Raw genomic sequence first — 27,399 nt, 5'->3', positions numbered from 1 at the left:
AGTGCCCCGAGTGCCCCGCGAGTGCGAGAGGGACCCAGCCCCAGGCGGGACCCAGCCCCAGGCAGAACCCAGGCGCCGCGCCCGGGACACTCGCGGAGAGAGCGACTCCCTCCCACGTCCCGGTTCGCCCCTAGCGTCCCGGGTCCCCGTTGCCAGGTGGGTGAGGGTCCCGGGCCGGCCGGGGGCCTGGGACCTGGCGACGGCAGTGCACCGCGGTCCCGCGGGTGAGGCCCGGGGCTATCCAGCGCCCAGCCCAGGGTGGCCCTGCGTCTTCTTGGTTGCACGGCAGGCATGGGGTGGGGGCAGAGGAGGGCGTCGGTGGGTCCCGAGCGGGCTGTGTCGGCCTGGCTGCCACCTCGATCAGCTGCGGCGTCGGGAGCTGCCCCCTCCCGTAGGATAGGGGTGCACTCGTCGGGCCCCCTGGGGTCAGGGTCAGGGGCTCCGTCTGAGTCTGGGTAGGGTCGGGGGCGCGCACGATGGCGGACCCGGGGCCTTGACCCTGCGCTCAGGAGGCGACCGGCCTCAGGAGGGATGCCGGAGGCCCAGCCCCTCCTCCGCCCCTCGGAGCCTTTTAGGGTGCGCGCGCCCTTCCAGGCAGGGCTCGGGGAGAGCAAGCAGAGAAGGCTGCCTTCAGGACTTTCCTCCGAAACAGGGAGCACGCAGATTCCTGGGAGCTGCTACTATTGCAGTTTATTTACAAGGAACTCTTCCCAGTGTTTGAGAGAATGCGGGAGCCATCCCAGGTGCTGTGGCTGCCTTCACTTCTCCAGCCTTGATCCCCAGTTTCAGAAAGGGATTCCAGGACTTGCATCTCCCCACGGGCGCAGGGCAGGCCCTTAAGACTTAGAAAGATAAAACGCTCTGTTGGTTTAAAGAAGAGATGTGAAGTTTGTCACCTAGAGACTTTGGAGGAGAAAAGTTAAGCCAGCCAGTGCTAGCCCAAGCTGGGAGCAGTTGGCCCCGGCATTTCTGTCTCTGCCCTCCAGTCAGTGACCTCTCTGTGGAGACTGGGCGTTTGTGGTAGCTCTCCCCTCTGTTCTCTACCCTGGGCATGCCCTGGGCACAATAGGGACTAAAGGCTGGCAGGGCAGGGCCTGGTATGCTCACCCCTCACTGGCCTTCCTTGCTTCCCTCATTCCTTTTATGTGGCAGTCAGTTGTTGGGGATTCCAGGAGGATTAACGGGGCCCCTTTCCTCACGGCATTCTTTGTGCTGCAAGGTGTTGCCTGGCAAGAGAGGCCAGGTGAGGTGCCAAGGCAGTTTGTTGTCCTGGCATTGGGTGCCCACTACCTTGGGTGCATACTTTGCTATCTTGTGTCTGACTATTGTCTGTGCTTGGTTTCCTCATCTGTAAATTGAGGGTAATACTAATCCCTGCCTCACAGGCTTGTTGTGAGATTCAGTGCATTCGTTTATTTAACAACCATACAGCGCTCAGGTATGGACCAGACAGGTGGTGAGTGCTGCACCATACCTTTTTGTCCCAGGTGGGTGTCACCTGTATTAGCCATAAAGTGTGTCAGGCAGGCCTGGCTTATAAGTAATCAGGTGTAAGGATAAAAAAAAATAGTAGCAGTGGACGGTCCAGCTAAAGTTGAAATGCGCTTCTCCTGACCATCTTTCTGGCTTGGTTCATGCTAAGCTTATGCTCTCTGTCTTCCTGGAATGCCCTCCTTCCCTTGTCTTGCCCAGGATTCTCCACCCTCCTGGGAGCCTTTCGGGTGCCTGCTCCCTAGCAGGAGGGCTGGGATATGCTCTGAGCTCACTCAGCCCCTCCAGTACTGACCCAGTTCTCGTCTCTCGCATTGTGTAGCATTTGTGTGGCCATGTGGCTTATCTCTGCCGTGTCCTCTGACCCTGGAGGGTGGGGCTGTTTCTAACTTACCTCTTGGTGGCAGCACTCAGGATGGGCCCTGCCTAATATAGGTGCTTAGGAAGTTAGTTGTCGTTAATTGAACAACAGAGGCAGCGCAGGGAAGTGGTTTTCCTGTGGTTAAAATATGGGACCTTGAAGGCTGGGTTTGGATAGGCAGAGAAAAGTGGGGAGGGTGAGATGGAGATGAATTGGGACTAAGAGGTGGGAGTGGAAGTCCCATCTGATGCCTTTATGCATGATATTTTAGAAGGGGCCCGCCCTGAGTGGATGTGTCTAGAAGGCCAGGATTGATTAGTGACGCTTAGGTAATGTGATTGGGGAAGTGATGTGTGGCTTGGAATGACAGGAGTGGGGATTGAGACAGAATAGGTTAGTGTGGGTTCTTCTTGGGATCTCACTGTAGAAGAGAAACTGGTGTGGGCAGGAGGTGAATGTGGAACCATAATGCCTGCTGAATGCTGGAACATTAGAGAACCTTTCTGGTGCACCCCCTCCTTCCTCTTGGATTCACCCCCCCTTCTTTCTCTCTCTTTTTTTTTTTTTTCTTTTCTTTTTTTTTTTTTTTTGAGACGGATCCCACCCTGTTGCCCAGGCTGGAGTGCAGTGGTGCAATCTTGGCTCACTGCAACCTCCGCCTCCTGGGTTTAAGTGATTCTCCTGCCTTATCCTCCTGAGTAACTGGGATTACAGGCATATGCCACCATGCCTGGCTAATTTTTGTATTTTTAGTGGAGATGAGGTTTCACCATGTTGGCCAGGCTGGTCTTGGACTCCTGACCTCAAGTGATCTACCCACCTCGGCCTCCCAAAGTGCTGGGATTACAGGTGTGAGTCACCACGCCTGGCCTCCTCTCTCTTAGCCACCGTCTTCCCCTTTAAGCCTGAAGCAGTTCCTGGCACTTGGTTCCATAAGGAAGCATCCACACAAGGGTATGCTTCATCAGCACAGCCGAGAAAACAGACTTTTCACTTTCTCTGGATTTTTTCCTGTAACACCCTCTGATCCCATTCCCCCAGAATAGTAGGAATTTTGAGTGATACCTAGGAAAGCTCTTAGGATTAATGAAGAAACTGAGGTTTTCTTGGTGGGAGTTTGCATTTTTAAGGGAGTTGTTGAAATTCAGTGGAGCTGTCTGATAACCACTGAAACTGTTACACATTAGGCTTACTGACCCTATCTGCTATAACCCATGAAATAAAACCTGATAGTCACATAGTTGTTTGTTATTTGGGAGGATCCTGGAAGTACAGCCTGAACAGTGACCCAAACCACTGCTGGCCTTGCCTACGCGGATGTGAGGAAGGAATGGGCTGGGGCAACCAAGGAGTTGGGGGACAGAGTTCTCTGTGCTGCGTAACCTGGGACAAGCCACCCAGCCACACACAGCCCCATGTTCTGGATGATAAAATGCCTACCTGGAATGGAGAATCAGATGAGATGATCCCAAAGGGGTTTGAGATAAGCTCGGGAGTGGTGATGACAATGTTAATTATGGTGGGTGTGTGATTGCCTGGAGCTGTGAAGGGGTGGTGGGAAGCATGCGGTTGTCAAAGCCTGGTTCTGGGATCTCTAGTTTTCCAGGGGCTTGGGCTCTGCCTTAGCAGAAAAGAAAGAAAGGAAATTGAGAGGGAAGTCAAGTGTCCCCTGCCCCTCACACCTGGGGGCAGCTGGCATGGAGGATGTGAGATGGGGGGAATCTAAGTGAGAGCAGAGAGGAGAAACGTGGAGGCTGCTCACAGAGAGGAGAAACGTGGAGGCTGAGGGAGAAGATGGCACATCCAGCCTGGGGAGTGGCACCGCTGGAGTAAAGGGTGAGTGTGTGGGTGGGGAAAGAGCGGTGATAGCAGATGTGAGCTTGCTGTGTCTACTAAAAAGGTCGTGGCTATTTTTAGGAAGTAGGTGACAAGGCATGTTCCTGTAGAACTGCTCATTGCTGAGCAGTTGGCCTCAGCTTGCGAGGTGTGCATAAAAGGAGAGACCACCCCTACTCACCCTAGAGTCATCCCCCTGGTGTCCCTGAGACCTGGGACACTGGATGGGGATCAGGTTTGGAGGATGAAGAAGATCATGTATTTGGTTTTGGACCTGTTGTATTTGAGGTGTCTTTGAGATACCAAATAAGCTGGTGGGTCTGGGGCTCAGGGGGTGTTGCTAGACAGACATTTGTCTAGGTTGTTTTTGTATTTGAAGTTGTGGGTACGGTGAGATTGAAGAACTCACCTCAAACAGCTGATTAAAGGAAGATGAACCTGTAAAGGACCCAGAAAAAGAGTGGCCTGAGAGGGTCCCAGAAAGCCAGGATGGAGTTGTATCAGGAGCCAGGGTGAGTCTGCTTTGTGGAATAGAGTGGTCAGCTTGGCATTGTGGCTGTGGTGAGTGACGTGGAAGAGATGCGTCTGCCTTTGCTGCTTTGGTAGGATGATGGCAGCAGTTGGAATGAATGGGTGAGGAGTAGCAGGACGTGAGGATCTGGTGATAGTAAATTTAGACAGGCTCTGAAATGTTGGCTTTGAAGGCAAGGAGGATGTCATTGAGGCAGTGTTTGATTCTGTTTCCTCAATTTACCCTCCTGCTCCCTTTCACTGCCACTGACATCCCTCCCCACAGCGCTCCATGCTCATGAGACCTAGGTACCTGCAAGGGTTTGCTCCTTTCACAAAACGGATTCATTCTCATGAATGAATGAATGAATGAAGCATGTTTCCCAGGCTGGTCTCAAAGCTCTGGCCTCCAGCAATCCCCCTGCTTCAGCTTCCCGAAGTGCTGGGATTACAGGAGTGAGCCACTGCACTTGGCTGGTATTAAATTTTCTTTGTGGCCAACTGCATGATCAATATTAACATGTTTGATGGATGTGAAAGGAGAAAATAGGAACTCTGTGGGATGCTGACTGTAGATAGATCTGTTAAGTTCAGTTGACCTTATATCCCTGCTTGCCTGGCTGTCAGATTCTGGGAGGTATGACAAAAGCTCTCACTATAATTTGTTTGTTTGTTGAGGTGGATTTTCACTCTTGTTGCCCAGGCTGGAGAGCAGTGGCACCATCTTGGCTCACTGCAACCTCCGACTCCTGGGTTCAAGTGATTCTCCTACCTCAGCCTCCCTAGTAGCTGGGATTTTAGGTGCCCGCCACCACTCCCAGCTAATTTTTTGTATTTTTAGTAGAGGCAGGGTTTCACTATGTTGACCAGCCTGGTCTCGAACTCCTGACCTCAGGAGATCCACCTGCCTCAGCCTCCCAAAGTGCTGGAATTACAAGCATGAGCCACTGTGCGCAGCCTCACTATAGTTTTTCAAAGTCCAGCTCTACTTATATTTGTGGAAGTTCTAGCCTTTTGAATTTGGCTTTCTTGTTTCCTGTATACAGGTTTATCAAGCTGATCTTCCTACCTTGTGTCATTTGTTGGTCATTTAATGCCTTTGGTCTTTGGCCTTAAATCCCATATTGTCTGTTTTAGGACAATATATGGCCAAGGATCTGGGAGAATCTCTTTTCTTTACAGTCTTAAAATTAATAAATAAGTGCATTTTATAAGATAGTAAGTGAAAGGCTCAGAAATTTAAATGTAGGCATCAGTCAGAGGACGTTCAAGCCCTTTAGTTTCTGTCCAGGCTCACACAGAGTGGCTAGTAATCAGGTCTCACTGATAATCATGAGCTCCCTGTCCTCTGCTGTCCTGATGGTCCCCATGATAGCCAGATTTTTAGGAGAGGTGACTAAAATGAGATTTGTGTGCAAACCTGGGGACGTTGCCTAGGTACCTCTTCTCTCACTTTGCGGTTCCTGCCCCCTTCCTGTAGATCCAAGGAGCAGACTGCTCTGCCTCGAATTTATGTGTTTCCTTCCTCATTCCAGGCAGCAAGATGGGCTTTTGACAGGGTAGCCAGTACACAAACACTTCCCAGGGCCAGAGGGCAGAAAGATGCAGGCCACAAGTGTTAAGCTCGTGTCTGTGCTTGTGTTTTACGCGGCATAAACTCTCTCAGCAGGCTGGACTAGCCTAGCCTTGTTGTACCCTGAGATCCTGGTGAGTAGTTCTCCAAGTCCTGTGTTTACAGATAAAGGTTAATACCCTAGAGAAATGGCCGGAAAAACCCCTTGACCTGCTAAGGCAGGATTATCGAAAAGTCCTCAATGTATGTATTTTTAAATTTTATAAAGTTTTTCATTTTTATTTATCTTGAGACTGGATTAAGAGACTAATTTTTGTATTTTTGGTAGAGACAGGGTTTTCTCATGTTGCCCAGGCTGGTCTCAAACTCCTGGATTCAAGTGATCTGCCCGCCTCAGCTTTCCAAAGGGCTGGGATTACAGACATGAGCCACTGCACCCAGCCAACCACTGTGCCCAGACCTTTTTTTTTTTTTTTTTTGAGATGGAGTTGCTCTGTTGCCCAGGCTGGAGTGCAATGGTGCAATCTTGGCTCACTGCAACCTTGGACTCCCAGGCTCAAGGGATTCTCCTGCCCCAGCCTCCCAAGTAGCTGGGATTACAGACACGTGCCACCGTGCCCAGTTAATTTTTGTGTTTTTAGTAGAGACGGTGTTTCATCATGTTGCCCAGGCTGGTCTTGAACTCCTGACCTCAGGTGATCCACCTGCCTTGGCCTCCCAATGTGCTCGGATTACAGGTGTGAGCCACCATGCCTGGTCGCCTATTTTTAATATTAATATTTCCATCTCTGGTTTTTCTTTGCATTTATTTGGTATGTCTTTGACCAACCCTTAGTTTTAAATGTTTCTTTCCCACTTAAAAAGGTTTTTCTTGAAGATGGAAGCTTCATTAAAAAAAATTGTTTCTCTTACAATCAGCACACGGTTGGGGGTGGATGGAGGATGACGGAAGGCAGTAACAGCAACGAACCTAATTGCGTGGTTTCTATCTTTGGCAGAGGAATTCTGACTCTTCACATACCGTGTGTACTTGATTTTATTCCTTGCATCTTGCTTATTACCTGTACTTGCATGTTACTCCTTTCCCGATTTTTGCTGTTTGGGTTAAGCAATACATCATCTTCCCCGTGCCACCTGCATTACGATTCAGGTTTGGTTGTGAGTGAAGAGAGGATACTCCCTCTCTCTCTTTTTCGCTCTCTCACTCTCACTCTTTCTTGAAAAGTTAGAGTCCAGGTTAAGCGTGTGTTCCATGAGGTTGTTCAGGCTCCTTATGGACTGTTGTCCCTAACGTTCTCTAGGGCTGTGGTTTTCAAACTTGAACATGTATAAGAACAATCTGGAAGACTTGTTAAAACACAGATTCTTAGATTGACTGCACCCCTGATCATTCTGATTTAGGAGATCGGCAATGGGACCTGGGCATTTTAATTGCTTATAGGCTCCCAGATTGTGTCATGCCGCCAGTCTCTGGGCCACATTTTCGGTAGCACCGTCTAGGTGCCTCCCTTACCTGCACAGCCCAAGACTGCTCACTTTCACATCCCCATGGCAGGCCCTCCGAGCTGCTAGGAGTCTGAGAAACAGTCCTTAGTTGGGGCTGCTGTGTGCCAGGCTATGGTGAGTGTTCTGTTACTAAAGCAAGAGAGAACAGATGGTTGAGGAGGACAACCAGAAGTTTCTGGAACACCACCCACTGCTCTCCTGAATTTGAAACTACTGCTGCTATGCTTATCAGTCTTGCTGTTGTCTAAGCCTGTGTTCCTCAGGTTAGGAAGTGGGAATGGATTCTCATGACAGTGGCAATCCTGCAGGCAGTGCAAACAAGGCAGCCTCTGTTCCTGTGGGCTTGTACACAGGCTGGCAAGCTGCTGTGACTTTGCTGCCGCCCCGAGAGTCATCTGTTGCTCCCAACTGTCTGGTCTGGCATCCACGTGCTCCGTCTCTGGAGCCACCACCAGATCTTCCAGACCCCATGGGATCAAGGGGCCCCTCCAAGACCCAGTGGGATAGGGGTTATTTTTTTGTGTGACCTCCTCCCAATTTGCCTTCTTCAACTCCAAATGTGTTACCTAGGTGACGGTTTCTAGGGGAGCTTGGGGGCAGAGTCTATTTGAACCCTGAACTGAGGTAGGGCTGATGTTTGGTCTCCGTGGCTGGTAATATCCTTGAGAGATCAGAGCAGTGGTTGCCAACCCCCATTCTCTGTTGTCATGAACACAAAGGGAGGTGATCTGGAGAGAAACAGGGCCACAAGGCTCCCATGGAGCTGCTGGTGCTTTTCTGTATGGCTTGATTATATGGGACATTATTTGGGAGGCAGCAGTCACTTTCTTCTTCTCTCTTTCCGAGGTTTAACCTCTTTGTATTTCTCAAGTCCGTTCTCCAGCCTGAGAAGGTGGGATGGAGCCCAGAAATGCATTGAGTGTTGGGGGACCAGCCTAGTCCATAATGCACTGGTCTGGAAATCCAGGGACTTGGTTCTGGTCGTTGCCCTGCCCCATGCCAGCTCTGAGACCTCAGGCAGAGTCCTCCTGCTCTCTGGGTCTCGGCTGCCACCTCAAATAAAATAAACCGGTTGAATGAAGTGATTTCATGAAGGCCTCTCCCAGCTCCGATATGTTAGGATTCTCATGTAATCCAAATGCCAGTGCACTGGGAATTGAGTTTATCTTGAAGAAGTGTCTTTCAGAACTTGTTTGCTCAAGTTCAGCTCCTTGGTGAGGCCCCAGATGCTGCCCCTTGCCACTCTCCCAGCCTGAGCTGCCCCAGGTGCCAGCGCTCAGAGGGGAGGGCTGAGGCCCAGCCTGGCTAATGATTGACATAGGCTGCAGCTACTTTTAGTTCCTGGCATGTGGGTGGGGAGCTGAATGCTTAACAGCACCTGCATAGGCTTTTTGTTTAGTGCCTGGGAAAATGTAGTCAGCGTTGGTGGAGTGCTGCCCTGAGACTAGCTGGCTAGTTTGGTGACCTAATGACACCTGTGACCAGCAGGGGCAGGGCAGTGGGGCTCTGGAGCCCCCACCCGAGGTCCCCACCCTTTTCTCAGAAAAACTTGGGATATTCATATGCCCACTCACATCACTTAAGGTCCTGCCCTGGGGTTGGGGAGAGGGGAATGTCCTAGATGTGTCCTCCCTGCCCCCAGAATTCCTGGGGCCTATGTAACAGAGGCTACCCAAACAGGTGCCACCCAGAGAATGGAAGAAATGAGTCAGGGTCCACTGGGATTCCTGCCAATATTCAGTGTGTGTCAAGGACCTCATGGTTCCAGCCCTGTGGCAGGCGGTGGTGGGAGACAGGAGGAGAGGGCTGTCCTACAGCCTGCAGCAACTGATGTTCTCACGGGGAGGCCTAGAAAAAAGTGTCTGGCTGTGACACTTGGATGCGTGAACTTTGCATGTCAAGAGCCAGCTCAGCCTTGGTTCCCTTGCTTATAAAATGAGGGTGATAATACTTATTCAGTAGGCACATTGTGGAGGTTAATGAGGTGGTATACAGGAAGGTAATATATGTATCTATCCTAGGAGTTAGAAAAAGGGGAGCTTAGGGTGGTTTCATAGTGTAATGGTGAGCACTCTGGACTCTGAATCCAGGAAAAGGGGAGCTTATTAGAACACTAGAGAATGTGGAAAACATTTTAGGACAAGTGCTGGGAGAGTTCCAGGAAGAGTGAGCATTGTGGGTGGGAGATCAGGTGGGCTTCCTGAAAGAGGTGTGATACGGTTTGGCTGTGTCCCCATCCAAATCTCATCTTAAGTTCCCACATGTTGTGGGAGGGACCTGGTGGGAGGTAATCAAATCACGAGGGCAGGTCTTTCCTGTGCTGTTCTTGTTATAGTGAATAAGTCTCACAAGATCTGATGGTTTTATTTTTTATTTTATTTTATTTATTTACTCATTTATTATTTTTTTTGAGATGGAGTTTTGCTCTCGTTGCTCAGGCTGGATGGAGTACAGTGGCACAATCTCGGCTCACTGCAACCTCTGCCTCCCGGTTTCAAGCGATTTTCCTGCCTCAGCTTCCCAAGTACAGATATCTGCCACCATACTGGCTAATTTTGTTTTTGTATTTTCCAGCCTCCTAAAGTGCTGGAATTACAGGTGTGGGCCACCGTGCCCAGCCTGATCTGATGGTTTTATAAAGGAGAGTTTCCCTGTACAAGCTCTCTTCTCTTGTTGTTGCCACGTGAGATGTGCTTTTTACCTTCCGCCATGATTGTGAGGCCTCCCCAGCCATGTGGAACTGTAAATCCAATAAACCTCTTTCTTTTGTAAATTGCCCAGTCTCAGTACGTCTTTATTAGTGTGAAAGTGGATTAACTTCATCTAGACTCAGGGAAGGCCAAGAGAGTCAGTCCAGCTAGAGGGACCACCTGAGCAGAGGTGTCTTGAAAAGGGAAATTGCTGAGCAGGGCTGGGCTAAGGACATGGCATTTTTTGTGCTTCTCTCCATCATGCATGTCCCTGGGGGTACCTCGTGTTACCTTGCTGTTCCTCAGTGGCCCGGTGTGAATGACTCTTGGCCCCCAGACTGCTTGACACAGCTTAGGATGCCAGCTGCAGAAGGGTCAGCCCATTCCCAAGTGAAGGTGTTTTCTCCTCCAGAGTGAGCTGCAGGTTCTTGCAGCTTCTAGCTGCATGCCACTGACTGGGGACATTGGTACCATTTCAAGAGCAGTTCTTGATAAGGGCTATTTGGAGAGGTTTCTGAGGCTTTCAGGCAGAGCAGGGGTGTTCAGTCATTTGGAGCTAGAATATACACTCTCTTAAGTCTCCCAGGCTTGAAGGGCCTGGGCTTCCAGAGTGGTTTGAACAGGCCCCAAGGACTGGCTGATGGGCATCACAGCCTCCTCGGGAGAGACCAGGGAGCACCTTGCTGCCCCCTCACACTCTTCAGTCTTTTCTACCTCTCTTCCTCAGCCTATGGTGAGAGAAGGGCGTGTGCCAGCCTTGCACAAGGAAATGGGATGGCTGATCACACACCAACCGGAAGGGCCTTGGTAAACCTCTATTCCTGAGATCACAAATGCAGATTCCTGCAAGGACAGCCCAGGTTGCTGAATGGGGGAGGGAAGGAGGTGTGGAGCTGTTGCCAGCCCTAGCCAAGTGTCACCATGCAGGAATGTGGGGCCCTTGTTGCCAGAGCTCCTCCTGTTTTAATATTTTTGAAGATTTAAGCCAGAGCGTCCCCGTTTTCCAGCCCTTTCCTCCCTTCAATGAAATAATGCTATTCAGCTCCAGAAACCTTCAGGAGCCCAGGTTCTGGGAGGTGGCATTGCAGACCACTGAGGCCCTGCAGGCGCACTCATTGGATATAGGTAAGGTAGACAAGGCCCGAAGGGCTTAGGTTTGCCAAGGCCCGTCAGAGAAAGGCCAGTTTCTCAGATGCCCCTATGCTCTGCTCCCAGGGAACACATTTTCTGAATTCTTTGTCTTTCTCCCCACTCTTCCTGGGAATGGCTCTGAAATATTGTAGTGTGTGTTTTCTTGGAAGTGCGCTATTGTGTTTATCTCTCCAGCTAGAGAAAAAGCATGATGCAGGCCGAGATTTTATTTTTTTCTTCCCTATCCTGTGGAGTCTAGTCCAGCCCCTGGTGCCTCCATAAACCCAGGTAGGATTACTGGGAAGCTAACGAAATGGAAGCTTCGGGTCCCCGGACTCATAGCACCCTAGTGAGGGACCGTGGGAGGGGCCCTAGCAGTGAGTTCACAGAGTCATATGGTTCATAACATTTGCAAATAACTAAGATGTTCTGCATTTTTTGTCCTGAAGAGGACCCCTAAAATCTTGTAAGCTTCAGGCCCCACAAAACCTGGACCTACTGCAGATGCTGGTACCAGTCCCAGAGACTGGCTGCTAGTGTTTTGTTTAACTTTCCCCTAAAAGCTGTATGTCTATTTTTTCAGAAAGCAGTTGAAGAATGTAGTTCACCAGGCTGGTCAACATGGTGAAACCCTGTCTCTACTAAAAATACGGAAATTAGCCAGCATGGTAGCACATGCCTATAATCCCAGCTACTCGGGAGGCTGAGGCTGCAGTGAGCCAAGATTGCAGCACTGCACTCCAGCCTGGGTGACCACTACAGCCTGGGGACAGAGTGAGAGACTGTCTCAAAAAACAGAAGAATGTAGTAATACTCTCTCGTTTTTGTTTTGTTTTGTTTTGTTTTTTTTGAGACAGAGTCTCCCTCTGTCACCCAGGCTGGGGTGCAATGGTGCGATCTTAGCTCACTGCAGCCTTGGCCTCCCAAGTAGCTGGGATTATAGACATGTGCCACCACGCCTGGCTAATTTCTGCATTTTTAGTAGAGACAGGGTTTCACCATGTTGACCAGCCTGGTGAACTCCTGGCTGGAGATGAGATTTTCTCATGTTGGCCAGCCTGGTCTTGAACTCCTGGCCTCAAGTGATCTGTTTGCCTTGGCTTCTCAAAGTGCTGGGATTACAGGCGTGAACCACCCTGCCTGGCAGATAATTTTCTTTCTAAATTTAGATAATAATGGATGCTTATTTTATTATGCTTTATAACTCATATATAGTTGTATTTATTGCTACATTATAAAAAATATTTTATAATAAAAAAATGAAAAAAGCCAAACATGTGGATCTAAAAGGCTTATAATGAAACCAGCAGTTCCCTAACACATCCTTCCTCTTTCTTTCTCCAGAGTTAACCATTTTTAACTACCTCATTATTTTTAATTATAGGCTTATGTTACTGTTTCTTAATTTGTCAGTTTTGAAATATGTTGACTTCCTGCTTGATAGCTAAGGAACCAACCAATACATACATCAATATTTAATGTCTGCATTATTGTGACCATAAATTATATTGTTTGATGCTGTGCCAGTAATGTGCTGTGGTCACACATTTAGGAGTACAGTCTTTCATGTCCCTTTATTCCTCAAGTGGATGCTTTCCCCATTTTGGGGCCTGATTTTCTGTTTAATCTATTGTTCCAAACTGGTCTAGTTGCTCCCCAGGCCTGCTGCTCAACTATAATCTGGGGACTACTTTTTACAGTCTTCTGTGTTAGATACCCGTTCCTAGATCCTATATATTTTATTTTCTTTATTCTCCTTACTTATGTTCTCATTTTGCTGAAATTGTCCAAAAGTTCCTAAGAAAAGTGCACGGGAGGTAGGTTTTTGTTTTTGGTTTTTGAAGCTTTGCATGCCTCCAAATATCTCCGTTCCATCCTCTCAGTAGTAGATAATTTAGCTGGGTATAGAATTATAATCTGAAAATAATTTCCTTTCTGAACACTGAACACATTATTTTGTTGTCTTGTAGTTTCCAGTGTGACTGTTGAAGTCCAGTGTCCTTACGGTTCCCCCCAAAAAGGACCCTTGTTTCTTCTTTTCTGAAGTTTTAGTATCTTTTCTTTGCCTCTTGTGCTCTCAAATTTCGCAATGATTGCTTTGCTGATCTTTTTGTTTTATGGCTATAAATATTTCTCTGAGGATATTGATTATATTTTTGTCCTCTACTTCTCATCGTCTGTGTCTTTGGTTCCTTTTCTTCTGTTTTGGTGTCTCCCTTTCTTGGTAGAGCCTTCCTCAGATGTTCTGTGACCCTTTGCTGTCTGTTTATATGAAGAGGGAGCACATACAAATCTGATTAGCGTGCATAGGTGAAATGTATAGGAGGGGCAGAATTTTATCACATCTCTTCCACCTTTGGTGTGTTTCTTGGAAGGCAGTCATTCCCCAATATTGCAAAATTAATCTCTTTTCAGCCTTGGTCTTCCCACTGTGCCTGCTATTGCCTCAGGCAAGAAGCAGCAACCCAGGCTTGAACTCCCATGGGCAGCTCCCCTCCCCATGGAATAAAAGGAAACATCCTAGAGAACTGGGTCTGAGTCTGCCAATGGCTCTGAGGACAATAAGCCTCTGTACCTACCCTGACCTGGGGATGATGAGAGTAGGGGCATCCTCATCTCATCCCAGGCCTGATGAGGCCTGGGAGTAGGGGTCAGGGGGATTTGGCACCAGCCCTCTTAAGAGTCTTGCTGTATCACCTTGGTGTGCCATGTTCTCCTCTCATTTTGAAATGGGGTGAGGTGGAGTGGGTAGAAATGAACTGAGTCATCTCTGAGGTACTGAACTGACCTCTGGCATTCGATCGTGAGGTCCTGGCTGATGGGATGTGATGACCCTGCCTGTGCAATTACGACTGGGCAAATGACAGGGAGTGTGTAGCCTGGCCACGTGGAAGCCCGAGTCCCCTGTTGTCTCATGTTGACTGGTAATTCAAGTTAATACACCTGTGCCAAGCCCCATTGCCAACATGTGGGAGAGACAAGCACTTGGTCCCTGCTTCCATTGTTGGAAAGGGTTTTTTTTTTTTTTGTAGTCTTGGTGGTTTAATGCTTTCCTTGTCGAAGAAATCTTGCTGAGTTAGGTAGACATGTTCACAGAGCTCTTATGTAAAGAGGGCAGAGACCTTTAGAAAGGTGCCATAGAAGAATGTGGAGGGAAAGAGAGAAGGAATAGTCACTGTATATATTAGTTTTCTGTAAGGTTTTTTTTTTGAGACATAGTATCGCTCTGTTGCCCAGGCTGAAGTGCAGTGGCACAATCTTGGCTCACTGCAACCTCCGCCTCCTGGGTCCAAAGCAATTCCTGAGTAGTGGAGATTACAGGTGTGTGCCACCACGCCTGCCTAATTTTTGTGTTTCTATTTTTATTTTTTGAGACAGAAGTTTGCTCTTTTTGCCCAGGCTGGAGTGCAATGGCATGATCTCGGCTCACTGCAACCTCTGCCTCCCAGGTTCGAGTGATTCTCCTGCCTCAGCTTCCTGAGTAGCTGGGACTACAGGTATCTGCCACCAGGCCCAGCTAATTCTGTGTTTTTAGTAGAGACACGGTCTCACTATGTTGCCCGGGCTGGTCTCAAACTCCTGGCCTCTTGCAATCCACCCACCTCGGCCTCTCAAAGTGCTAGAGTTACAGGGATGAGCCCCCGTGCCTAGCCAATAGTTTTCTTTAAACATTTTTTATTGTAAATTAACATTTCTAATTATGTAAATTTATGGAGTACAAAGTGATGTTATAATCTATGAATACAATGTGAGGTAATTAAAGCAAACTAGTTAATATATCTGTCACTTCAAATGCTTATTTTTTTGTGGTGAGAAAGTTTAAAGTTTGTTCTCTTAGCAATTTTGAGATGTGTAGTACTCTATTATTAACTATATTTATTTATCATGCTGTACAAAGGAAAAAACATATTTCTCCTCTTTAACTGAGGGTTTTTTTTTTTTGAGACAGGGTCTTGCTTGTTGTCTGGGCTGGAGTGCAGTGGCTATTCATGGTGCAATCAAGGCCCACTGCAGCCTCAAACCCCTGGGCTCAAGCAGTCCTCCTGCCTCAGCCTCTTAACTGGCTGGGACTATACACTACACCATTGTGCCCGGCTTGAGATTTTGTACCTTTGACCGTCATCTCCCCAACTCCTCCTCATTGCATTGTGTACAGTATATTAGTTTTCAATTTCTGCTGTAACAAATTACTACAAACTTGTGCTTAAAACCATGCAACTTTTTTTGGTGGTAAAAATATACACAGAGCCGTGTGCAGTGACTCACACCTGTAATCTCAGCACTTTGGGAGGCCAAGGCAGGCGGATCATCCGAGGTCAGGAGTTCGAGACCAGCCTGGCCAGCATGGTGAAACCCTGTCTCTACTAAAAATACAAAAAATTAGCCCGGCATGGTGACAGGCACCTATAATCCCAGCTACTCAGGAGGCGGAGGCAGGGAATTGCTTGAAGCCGGGAGACAGAGGTTGCAGTGAGCCGAGATCATGCCACTGCACTCCAGCCTGGGCAACAGAGCGAGACTCCATCTCAAATACGCACACACACACACACACACACACACACACACACACACGTGTATATATATACACACACACGTGTATATATATACACACACAACATAAAATTTACCATTTTACCCACTGTCAGGTGTGCAGTTCAGTGGTGTTAAAATACGTTCTCTTTGTTACACAACAGTCATTACCATGCATCTCCACAAGGTTCTCGTCTTCCCAAACTGACTGTGTACTCATGAAATGTAAACTCCCCATTCCCTCTTACCCGAGCCCTGGCAACAGCAGTCTACCTTCTGTCCTTAGGAATTTCACTACTTGGAGACTTCGTATAAGCGGAATCAGAAGTATTTGTTCTTTTGTGCCTGGCTTGTTTCCTTTAGCATAACGTATTCAAATTCACCCATGTTGTAGCATATGTCAGAGCTTTCTTCCGTTTTGAGGCTGAATGATACTCTGTTTTTACGTGGAGACCTTGTTTCATTTATCCATTCATCCATCGATGGGCGCTTGGGTTGTTTTCACCTTTTCAGTACTGTGAATGAGGCTGCTGTGAACATGGGTGTACAGATGTCTATTGGAGTCCCTGCTTTCATTTCCTTTGGGTATATAGGTTGACTATCCCAAATCTGAAATGTTCCAAAATCTGAAACTTTTTGAGCTGCAACATTACGCTTAAAGGAAGCGCTCATCGAAGCATTTTGGATTTTGGATTTTGGATGCACAGTGGTAAGTGTAATGCCAGTATTCCAAAATCTGAAATCGTCTGGTCTGAAGACCAGAATATCTGAAAGGCTGCTGATCCCACACATTTTGAATGAGGGGTACTCAGCCTTTATGCCCATGAGTGAGATTGCTGGATCATATGGTAGTTCTATGTTTAATTTTTTGAGGAATCTCCATACTGTTTTCCATAGTGGCTGCACTATTTTACCACCTGCCTTTTTTATCTTAACAGTTTTATCTCATGGTCTCTTGGATCTATGTTGCTAAGATCAAGGTGTTGGCAGGGTTGTGTGTCTGGAGTTCCTAGAGGTGGAAGCTTCCTTGTCCTTTCCAGCTTTAGTGGCCATCTGCGTTCCTTGGCGCTTGGCTCCTTTCCTCAGTGGGTGGAATCCCTCTCATGCTTCAGTTCTCTCCTGCTTATTCTTCCTTTTCCTCTTTAACCCAGCCATAAAGCCTCTCTGCTTTGAAAGACCTTTCCCACTGGATTGGGCCCACCTGAATAATCTAGGCTAGTTTCCCCATCTCATGGCGGGTAACCTTAATCATATCAGGACACTCCCTTTTGCCATGTAAAGTAACGCATTCACAGGTTCCGGGATATCTTTGAGGGACCTAATCAAGGAAGCTGATGGTAGCTGAGTTTCAGGCTCTAAACCCTCCCTGTACCCTTCCCTTACCAGCACTGTCCTGAGGCCCCGGGACCTTAAGTGTTGGCTGGACACTCCCCTCACTGTGTGGGCTGGGCTGATCCCCTGGGAGGCAGGAGCCTGACACCCGGCCAGGTTAGTGTCTGCCCAGAATCCATGACCCTTTTCTCCCTCTCCGAATGTCAGAGCCTGGCCTCTTTGGCCACTCGGGAGAGACCAACACTAGGTGTGTTGGCCACAGAGTGAAGATAACTGTGTCAGGCTTTACAAAGCACGTTCCTGTTCTTTTACTTTTAGTCCTCATAATAATCCAGGGTAAGTGGGGCACATCACATCTTTGCAGACAGCATTGAGACTCAGAGAGGTTAAGTTGCCCAGGGAGGGTCACACAGCAAGCAGTGGTGTTAGGAACCAGACCTTGGCTCCAGGCGAATGCCTCCTAGGGAGTAAGTTAAAATTAACTGAGCACCTGCTGCATGCTAATACCTGTTGGAGAGCTTTCTCTCTCTCTCTCACTCACTCTCTCTCTCTCTCTCTCTCTGTGTGTGTGTGTATATATATATATAATCAATACTACATTCTTACAGCTGTATAATGAGATGGATCATTTTTTCTCATTTTACAGGTGAGGAAAAAGGCTCAGAGAGGTCAATCTGTATATCTGGTGTCACACAGCTAACAAGAGGAAGAGCTAGAATGGAATCATTGTCACTGGACTCCAAACCTGTGTACCACCCCGGTGGCCCAGCAGCAGTGATAGAAGATGATATCAGAGCTGTGTGGGCTGTGGTAAAACTCATGCAGCAGAATTGAGAAATCTCTTGTGACTGTCCTGTGATGTTTGCGGCTCCTGATGGGGGATTGTGGGCTGTGAAAAGATGGGGGAGCTGGTCTAGAGTGTGAGAGAAAGGGTGATTGGGGGCGGTGATTAGAAGGACCTGCCGAGAATCTAGGGGTAGACATTGTGAAAGTCAGTGTCAGTGAGGCTCGGGCTGCGTGTCCTGGGTGAGCCGCTCAGCTCCCCCTTCCCATTGCAAGATGAGGGAGGGTTGTTTTTTTTTTTTTTTTGAGGGAGGGGTTTAGAGAAGGAGTTCCTGTTGCTTTTTCCTGGCAGAGCTGCTGGAAGAGTTACCTTTTAGACAGTAAAAAAGAGTTACTTTTTAGACAGTGCCACCCTGGTGCTTGAGCCTGAATGACATCAGCTCACTTCCATTGTTGTGCTGGTCCCTCCTAGGCAGACCTTGGGAGAAGCTCCTCTGCTCAGTTGGTGTAACTGGGGGTGGCTTCCCCATGTGGAAGTGAGCAAAGACCGAGACCTGTGTTCCCTCCCCGCCACCGGCACTTACAAACACAACCCACTGTTTCCCTTTTTGAGAGTGAGTGTGTGTGTGTGTGTGTGTGTGTGTGTGTGTGTGTACGTCCTTAGGTTCTGTCTAAATCTGTTCAGGCTGCTGTAATAAAATATCATAGACCAGGTGGCTTCTAAACAACAGAAACATACTGCTCACAGTTCAGGAGGCTGGAAGTTGAAAATGTAGGTGCCAGCAGACTCAGTGTCTGGTGAGGGCCCACTTTCTGGTTCACAAATAGGCTAGCACCTTCTCCCTGTGTCCCCACATGGTGGAAAGGGTTGAGCTCTCTGGGCTCTGTTTTATAAGGGTGTGAATCCCATTCACGAGGGCTCCAACCTCATAACCTTCCAGAGGCCCCACCTCCAAATGTCATCACATTGGGAGTTGGGATCTCAATAACGAATTTGAGGGAGATAGAAGCATTCAAACTACAGCAGGTCCTGTCTACACTTTGGAGTCAGGACTTCGATGGGGGCTTTTCCTGTCACTGTCACTGTGTCTGTTACAAGAAATCTCAGTGTCCTCCAGGACCTGAGTGCCCATCACAGCCTGGCCTGCATGGCAGCCACATATTAATGCTGTGTCTCTGTCACCTTCCTCTGCTGCCCACTTTCCACTCCTTAGAAATTTTGAACTAGACTTGGCATTTGACCAAGTGTTGGCTCTTCTGTGAGCCTGTTCGGTGTGGCCAGGCCTCCGAGGGGACTCTGCCCACAAAGAGGAGTGGCCCGGCTTGCAGGGAAGCCTGCTGTGGAGTGTGACGGAGAGACCTGTGTGTCATGCTATGTGCTCTCAGCCTTCCTCGTATGGAAAGGGAGTTCCTCCTCACTCGCCCCTGCCCCTTCTCAGCACCAGGGACCTGGTGTGGAAAGGCAGGCGGGGGAGAGAAGATGGCGCTGTCTGTGCCATGCTGCAGTGAAGGTCCTGAGAATGGGCTCCAGTGCCCGCAGGATTGGAGACTGTGCAGGCCGAGGCCCTGCTTCTGCAGGTCCCTCTCCCAGGCAGGTTTCTTCTCTGAGGGTCTTTCAGATCCCCCTGCCCTGTGGCCTCCCTCCACTATCAGTCTTGCCTCTGCTGCCCCCTCTACTCCTGAGCTTGGAGCAGGCCCCCAGACACCCAGGCATGTGGAGGGGATGGAAAGAAAATAGTGCCAATTTCCTGTTGGTACTTTCTCTATTGGGAGGCTGGAAAACCCAACACAGCAATGCCAGTGTGCTCCTCACTCCCATCCTCCACCCTTCACACTGCCCTGGCCCTCCCCAGTTCTGTGTTTCTCTCCCACCCCTCCCTTCCCCCTTGAGTTATCAAATGGCCCAGGGTCTTCTCTTTCTTATTTTGTTTTGGAGAAACAGGATATCATGATATGTTACATGATATAATGAGGACAAACTTGGAATTAAACTGTTACTATCCCCATTTTACAGATGGGGAAAACTGAGGTGCAGAAAGGTCATGTAAACTGTCAAGATCACATAGCTGACAGGGAGCAGGACTGGGATGTGAACCTGGGTAGTCTGGCTTCAGAGTCCATGTTCTTCTCACCGTCCCCCACTGCCTTTAATGAAGTACCTGAGATCATACAGTGAAACTGGACGTAGAAGGCAGGTATCCTGATTCCTCATTTTATGCTGTTTCATCACCAGTGTTTCTAAAGCTCTGTCCTTAAAATACTAGTTCCTGGGGCCAGTGGACTCTGTGAGGTAGTATAGTATCGTGGTAAAGTCCTGGGCTTTGGAGGCCGTCTGCCTGGCTCAGCCATTCAGTAGCTATAATCTTGGGTGAGTTACACAGCTTCGCTGTCCCTCAGTCTTCGTTTCTGTTATGAGAAGGATAATTTTAGTATTTGTCTCAGGGTTGTTGTAAAGTTCGATTGCATGTGAAGCACTTAACACAGTGCCTGGCACATGAAAAGCATTCAGTAAATGGTAACTATTATGATGGCCTAATTATAATTTGAGAATAGAGTTAAGCAGGCTTCTTTGTTACAGGATTTATCAGAGCTTTTATTACTATTGCAAATTGGCAGTTTCCTAGAAAGGGGATGTGTAGTTGCGGTATATAACTATATGTAGAAGTCAGCATTTTCTAAACTTTTTGAGCAATGAATCTCTTGCTCTTGTCTGTCTCACTCTCTCCTTAAACTACATACCTGCTAACTTCACAACTTGCAAGATATTAAGCTGGTGTCAGAGAACACATTCTGGGCAGCACTGAGCTGCACATCACACTGCTTGCTTCTAGGTGAGGCTGAGCTGGGCCTGGGCATCCCGGTTAGATCTGAGCAAGACTTTGGGGGCCGTAGATGGTAGGTGTTCAGAAGCAAATGGACTTAATAGTGCAAATGAACAGACCTGGAGGAAAGGTTTGCCTGGAGGAAAGGTTTGGAGTGTGTATGATCTGGATACTTGTAGCCGTTCAGCTGTCATCAGGGTTGACTGTCACATACCACGTGGGTCCTGCTCTGCAGAAGGCCAATTGCATATTGTGGGAATGTGATGTTCTTGCTGAGAGCCTTAGATTTGTGTGTTCATTATGAGGTTCCTTGCCCTGCAGGCCAAACACATCCTATTTGATACTTAAATGATCTTAGGAGCCAATGAAGGAAGAGGTTATAAAGGAGAAAATGGACTAACTGGCAAAGCGGGCCAGGCCCCAGAACTCCCTCCATTCTTTCACTCAAGCTGCGTTTATAGTGTGCACATTTAGCCAGACGCTGCGGTAACAGTGGTGAGCAAGGCTGTGGTCTGCATTTTGGACTTTGGAAAATAACATTCACAGATGGTTGGCAGCATCATCACTAGGTAGAGCTCAATGGTCCTGGAAGAATCCTGGGGAAGTTGGTTTTCTGGCCGTCTTGTATTGACAGGGGCCCTCTCAAGCATTCCAAGCTTGCACTCTTCCTAATGTGAATCCGCACCTGAGTCCTTTGCTGGTATAGAAGCCTGATTCCAGCTTAGAGTCCCAGCTCTATTGTAGTTATATAAGCACACACACACACATACACACATATTCATTCTCTCTCTCTCACAAACACACACACACACACACACACACACACACACACGGTCCCTGACTCACACTTTTTCAACTTTATGATGGGGTTACATCACTTTAAGAAGGGCTTATCAGGATATAACCAGCTCCTCCACTTACGATGGGGTTACAATGAGGCTGTGGTTTTAATTGAGTATGTGCCACTCTTACACCATCGCAAAGTTGAAAAATGGTTAAGTAAAACCATCATAAGTTGGGGCTGCTGTGTTGCCAGCATGAAATGCATTTTCAACTCATGAGGAGTTTATTGGGATGTAACCCCACCCTCAGTCAAGGAGCATCTGTATGTATTTATATTAAAGTTCCTAATATTTAGAAATATGAACAGTTACATGTGAAATAATATATGATGTCTGGGATTTGCTTAAAAACAATACAGGGGAGTGAGTGGGTTGTGGGATGAATCAAGATGGGTCTTAAGTTGATAATTGTTGAAGCTGAGGGATGATGGTTTATTAAATTGTTCTGTTTTGTATATGTGCTCCATAACAAAATGTTGTGAAAAAAGTCGACCATTATTAATCAGTGCCTCTGTGGTTAATGGATAGATTAATATTGTGGCTCACTCCATGGAATTCCACAGCCACAGTTAGGTACATGGTCTGCTGGTGCCAGCTCCTGCCACTGAAGGGGTATGTGGGGCAGAGTTTGGGCTCTGTCTGCTTTTCCTCATCATCATAGCTATGAGGAACTGTGAGCTGATGCACGGAGGGTTTCTGGAACCTCTGGCCATGAGGAATGGCCTTGGAAGACTCTTTTTAAAAGCATGCTTATTGCACTGTCTCCTTTTGCCCTTGGAGGAGGGGTCTTCAAGTAGGTGGCCAAGGGAAGGACCCACTGGAACCACCAGTGAAGCCAGTCCAGCTTGGATGGAAGCAGCACACATTTTGCGATGCAGCACTATGAGGGGTGTCAGGTGTTGTCATCAGCTGCCAGCAGGCCAAGCTCTATCACAGACCCTCTCTGCCACACGTGTGTGATTTGAGCAAGCTATGTCCCTAGTGTATTTTAGCCACAAAACCAAGGGAGTTAGAACATGATCCCTTCCAATGTGGACATTTTGTGAGTCTGTAAGTCTAGGATTTGGGGTGAAAGCTGAAAGAGGCCCCCTTCAGAAATCCTAAGATCCCAGAGGAAGGAAGGACTTCAAAAAGGGATGCCCCTGGTTTTGCCTATGGGACAAGTGAGTTCTGGAAAGGAGGCCTCAGGTCACTGGCTGAGATCCTTAGAACAGGGCTACCGTAGTAGATGTTTCTGCCTTGTCTTGGACCTTCCAACTTGAGTTCTGGGCTCCAGGCTCTTGTTGGCACCTTGCTGTGGGCTGTCGCCTCCCTCTCTCCTGCCCAGTGACCTGGGACGCATAAGTGCCCAGCTGCTCACATGGCAGTGTGTGGAGGTTGTGAGCCACTCAGACCAGCTCAGTCTCCATTTCCCCAGTGTATGCCAGGAGGGGCATCAGGTCAGAATGTGAACTGAGAAGGAAAACTCCAAGCAAAACTCTCAGTACTTCACCCTCGGCCAGATGTGTGGTTTTTTTCCCCCACACTGACCAATTCTCTGACGCCAACTGGGTGTCTGTAGTGCAGCTCAATTCTGACCCTAACTGGGGTCACTCACCGCAGACCTGGTAGGTTAAAGGGCTCAGTCCCACAAGACTGCCAGATATGTATTTCTTATATCACGTTATCACATGAGCCATTACTTAACCAGAGCTGAGCTTTCTGCTGAAGAGTTTGCAGATGCATCAGTTTCTTTCCTCTTTAAAAAAGTTGTACATATATGGGCGGTGGAGGAGAAGGGGAGGGAGAGCATTAGGACAAATACCTAATGCATGCAGGGTTCAAAACCTAGATAACAGGTTGGTAGGTGCAGTAAACTACCATGGCACATGTATACCTGTGTAACAAACATGCATGTTCTGCACATGTATACCAGAAATTAAAGCAAAAAAAATTATACATATATCTGAGCATATATAAGCTAAACACATATGCATATACATTTATGTTTTATGTAAATCTATATATACACATGTATTATACATTTCTGTGTGTGTATTTATGTGTCTTGAACTATTCGTCGGAAACTGGTTGGTGATGACCTTTGTGTACAAGGATAGAGGGAAGAATGACTTTTCATTTTGTATGTTTCTGTTCCATTTGAATTTCCCTACAGTGTGCTTGTATTCCTTTTATTTTTTTAATAAAATTTAGTTTTTAGAGCAGTTATAGATTTACAGCAAAATTAAGTGGAAACTGCAGAGTTTCCCTGTTCCCCCTCCCCCCCACACGCACCCCCACTACAGTGGTTATATGTTACAACCAGTGAAGCAACATTGACATGTCACTACCACCCCAAGTTCATAGCTTACATTAGGGTTCACTCTCGGTGTTGAATTATCTCTGGGTTTTGGCTAATGTGTAATGACATGTATCCATCATTACAGTACCACACAGAATACTTTTACTGCCCTACAATTCCATGCTCCACCTGTTAATTCTTTCCTCCTCCAACCTCTGGCAACTACTCATCTTTTTGCTGTCACCATAGTGAGACCTCAATCACGTTGGCATCACCACCCGAGACATTGATCATGTCGGTGTCCCTGTTTGGGTACCAGCTGTGATGAGTATCATGTTGGGGTCACCACCTAAGACCTTGATCATGACTTGTGAAGGTCTGTCCTGCAGACCCTGATTCAGCAACAGATGAATGAAATACACTCATACACACCAGAGTACAGTATGAGTCGAGTGGGCTAGGGATGGTCATCAACTACTTTCAGAGGGTGATTGCTGCTAATCAGCCACAACTCCCTGTCCTTTCTTGCATTTATTCAGTATACATTTAATAACAGAGGTTCTAAGTCAACATACTTGTGGATAATTAACATGGTTAAAAGAGTGGTTTTATGAATGATGAAAGGTCTTGGTTCCTGGGCCCAGAATAAACACCATTAATGGGTAATTTCCTTTATTTCCCTTTGACATCCCCCTGAGATGGTCCCTGAGAGGACCATCCAGCATAAAGTTTACATGAGCAAACAAATTAGTGTAGGGAAAAAGGAATGTGGGGTAAACACACTTACCTGGGGAAGCTTTTATTATTCTAACCTTTACCCTGTGACTTAAAGTTCTAACGTAAGAACTGGCTACCTTCAGCCTGTTCCATTAAAACCTTTTGGCCTTCCAAAAAGTTTGAGATTATAATCTTATAACTTCCCTAATATTTTGCCAACCACCCCGAGTGAATCCCAACACCATAGTTTTGCTTCCTCCAGAACATCAGAGATAAAATCATATAGTGTGTAACTTTTTCAGATTGGCATATTTCACTTTGTCATATGCATTTAATATGCATTTATCCATGTCTTTTCATGGCTTGATAGCTCATTTCTTTTTAGCACTGAATAATATTCCATTGTCTGGATGTACCAGTTTATCAGGTACCTAGTAAAGGACATCTTAGGTGCTTCCAAATTGTTGACAATTTTGAATAACACTACTGTAAATATCCGTAAGCCAGTTTTGTGTGTGGGCAGGTTTTCAACTCATTTGGGTAAAAACCAAGAGCATGATTGCTGGATCATTGGTAAAACTATCTTTCGTTTTCTAAGAAACTGCCAAACTGTCTTTCAAAGTGGCTGTACCATTCTACATTCCCACCAGTGATGAATGAAAGTTCCCATTGCTCCGTATCCCCACCAGCATTTGGTGTTATCAGTGTTTTGGATTTTGGCCATTCTAATAGGTGTACAGTGGTATCTCATTGTTTTCATTTGCAGTGTATTAATGACATGTTGATCATCTTTTCATATGCTTATTTGCCACCTGTATATTTGTTTGGTGAAGTGCCTGTTCAGGTCTTTTGCCTATTTTTTTAAGTCATAAGGTTTTCTTGTTGAGATTTGAGAGTTCTTTGTGTTTTGGATAATAGTCCCTTTATCAGATCTTTTGCAATTATTTTCTCCCATTCTATGGCTTGTTTTTTCTTCCTTTCATTTTATTTATTCATTTTTTATTTTTTTGAGATAGGATTTTACTCCCATCACCCAGGCTGCAGTGCAATGGTGTTATCTGGACTCACTGCAACCTCCCCCTCCCAGGCTCAAACGATTCTCCTGCTTCAGCCTCCTGAGTAGCTGAGACCACAGTCACATGCCATGATGCCTGGCTAATATTTTTGTATTTTATTTTTGTAAAGACAAGGTCTCATTATGTTGCCCAAGCTGCTCTCAACTCCTGAGCTCAAATGATCTGCCTGCTTCAGCCTCCCAAAGTGCTGGGATTATAGACATGAGCCACTGCACCCTGCCTCATCTTTTCATTTTAAAGAATATATCAGCAGGGATTATTGGAGCTGCATGGTTTAAACTATTGTCTTAGCTCATTTTGTGCTGCTCTAACAAAATATCACAGACTGAGTAATTGATGAGCAACAGAAGCTTATTTAGCTCACAGTTCTCAAGGCTGGGAAGATTGTGAGGCTGTGTCTGGCAGGGGCCTTCTTGTGCTTCGTAACATGGCAGAGGATATCACATGGGTGAGAGAGAACAAGAGTGAAAGAGAGAGCATGTTATACTTTTGTAACAAACCACTGGTGGTCAGGAGCCCACTTCCTCCATAACACATTAATCCATTCATGAGGCAGAGCTTCTTAAAGGTCCCACCTCTCAGAACTGTTGTATCAACCATTAAGCTCACAGCACATGAACTTTGGGGAACACATTGAAACCATAGCAACAATATATTTAAACTTCATGGATGCAACCTTATGGAGAAAGTATTTTTTAAAATAAATAAATAAATTTGTGTGTGTGTGTGTGTGTGTGTGTGTGTGTGTGTGTGTGAAAACAGGTTAAAGATCTAATGTTAAAAACAACTAATACAAAAATATTCTTTCCACCAGGCTGGGGACAGTCAGTGGAAAACCACCCCACGAAAGCATCTGCTCTAGTCCAGGCCTGATTCATTTGCTGCTAGGCCCTGAGGGGCAGGGGGTGTCACTGCTGTGTGACTTCTGGCCCAAGATGATGTTTCCAGGCCTTTGCCTCTCAGCGTTAGCCCGGTATAGCCTCTGTTCCCAAATGAGCCCTGTGCTGTCCCTCTGGGGAGGACAGTCCAGAGTCCCAGGCATGGCACTGACACCAGCCACCTCTCCTTTCCCTCTGTGTCCCTGAAGTCAGGGAGGACACCAGCAAATGCATGGCGTAGCCTTGCTGGTGGCTGGAGCCCATATCTCTACCTCGCATTGTTGGGTAGAGACACAGCAAGGCTTCCCTTTGTGGTAGGGGATGGCTGAGTGGGGGCAGTGAGACTCTTCTTGCTCTGGCAGTTTTGCCTCCTGTCCCAATGTAGCATTTCTAGATTCTTGTTAGGGGACTCCAGCCAGTGCCCTTTTAGAGCTGTGAAATTGAATGGTACACTTACATATACATAACACAGCTTTAGGGAACAGGCCCTTTTGCAGTCCCTGAGAAGCACCCCCAGATAGCTGCTCTGTGCTTTCGGCATCCACCGAATGCTTTGAGACTGGCTTCTGGTGCAGTGCTGTCATGCCAGACTCCTGTCGACTTTAGTAGGGATGGCACCATGTTTGAGAGGCCCAGAGCCAGTGAACAAGGCATAGGGCTTATTGAGGGCACTCACATACTGGGCGGTCCAGGGGCGACAGGCTGGATGGAAGGATCACTGCTGACTGTAAAAAGCATTTCATTTGGCGTTTTCATTTAGCAGCCTCCTTCCTAACCACCTCCACCTGGCAACCTTCATTTAATGCAGAACAAAGAATCTTGATTTCCTGTATGGTCTGCATTCCATGGAATGGCTTAGGGGTTCAGATGTTCCTTATAGATAAGGAATGGGTCTCCAGGTTGGCCACAGTTCCTTAGCTCAAAACTCTGATCACACATCCTTCTTAGACTGTAGAGTCGTTCTGGGTATGCTTAAGTTAAGTGATTGTGGTCAGGTACATCTGCCATGTAACTGCAGGTGGTGGGGGGATGCCTACGTA

The 27,399-nt window shown here is 47.3% G+C and overlaps 1 protein-coding gene across 1 annotated transcript in view; it reads left to right on the top strand.

The window, feature by feature from the left end:
* The window catches only part of LOC100393932 (annexin A11), a 50,497-nt gene continuing 23,098 nt past the window's right edge, over window positions 1–27,399 (top strand). The window contains 1 exon segment of the mRNA XM_078343984.1: window positions 1–156. The gene's annotated coding sequence lies outside the window, so the exon portion shown is untranslated.

The sequence above is a fragment of the Callithrix jacchus genome, chromosome 12 (genome assembly GCF_049354715.1).
Source record: "Callithrix jacchus isolate 240 chromosome 12, calJac240_pri, whole genome shotgun sequence".
NCBI lineage: Eukaryota > Metazoa > Chordata > Mammalia > Primates > Cebidae > Callithrix > Callithrix jacchus.
This window is presented reverse-complemented; position numbering and strand designations above follow the sequence as displayed.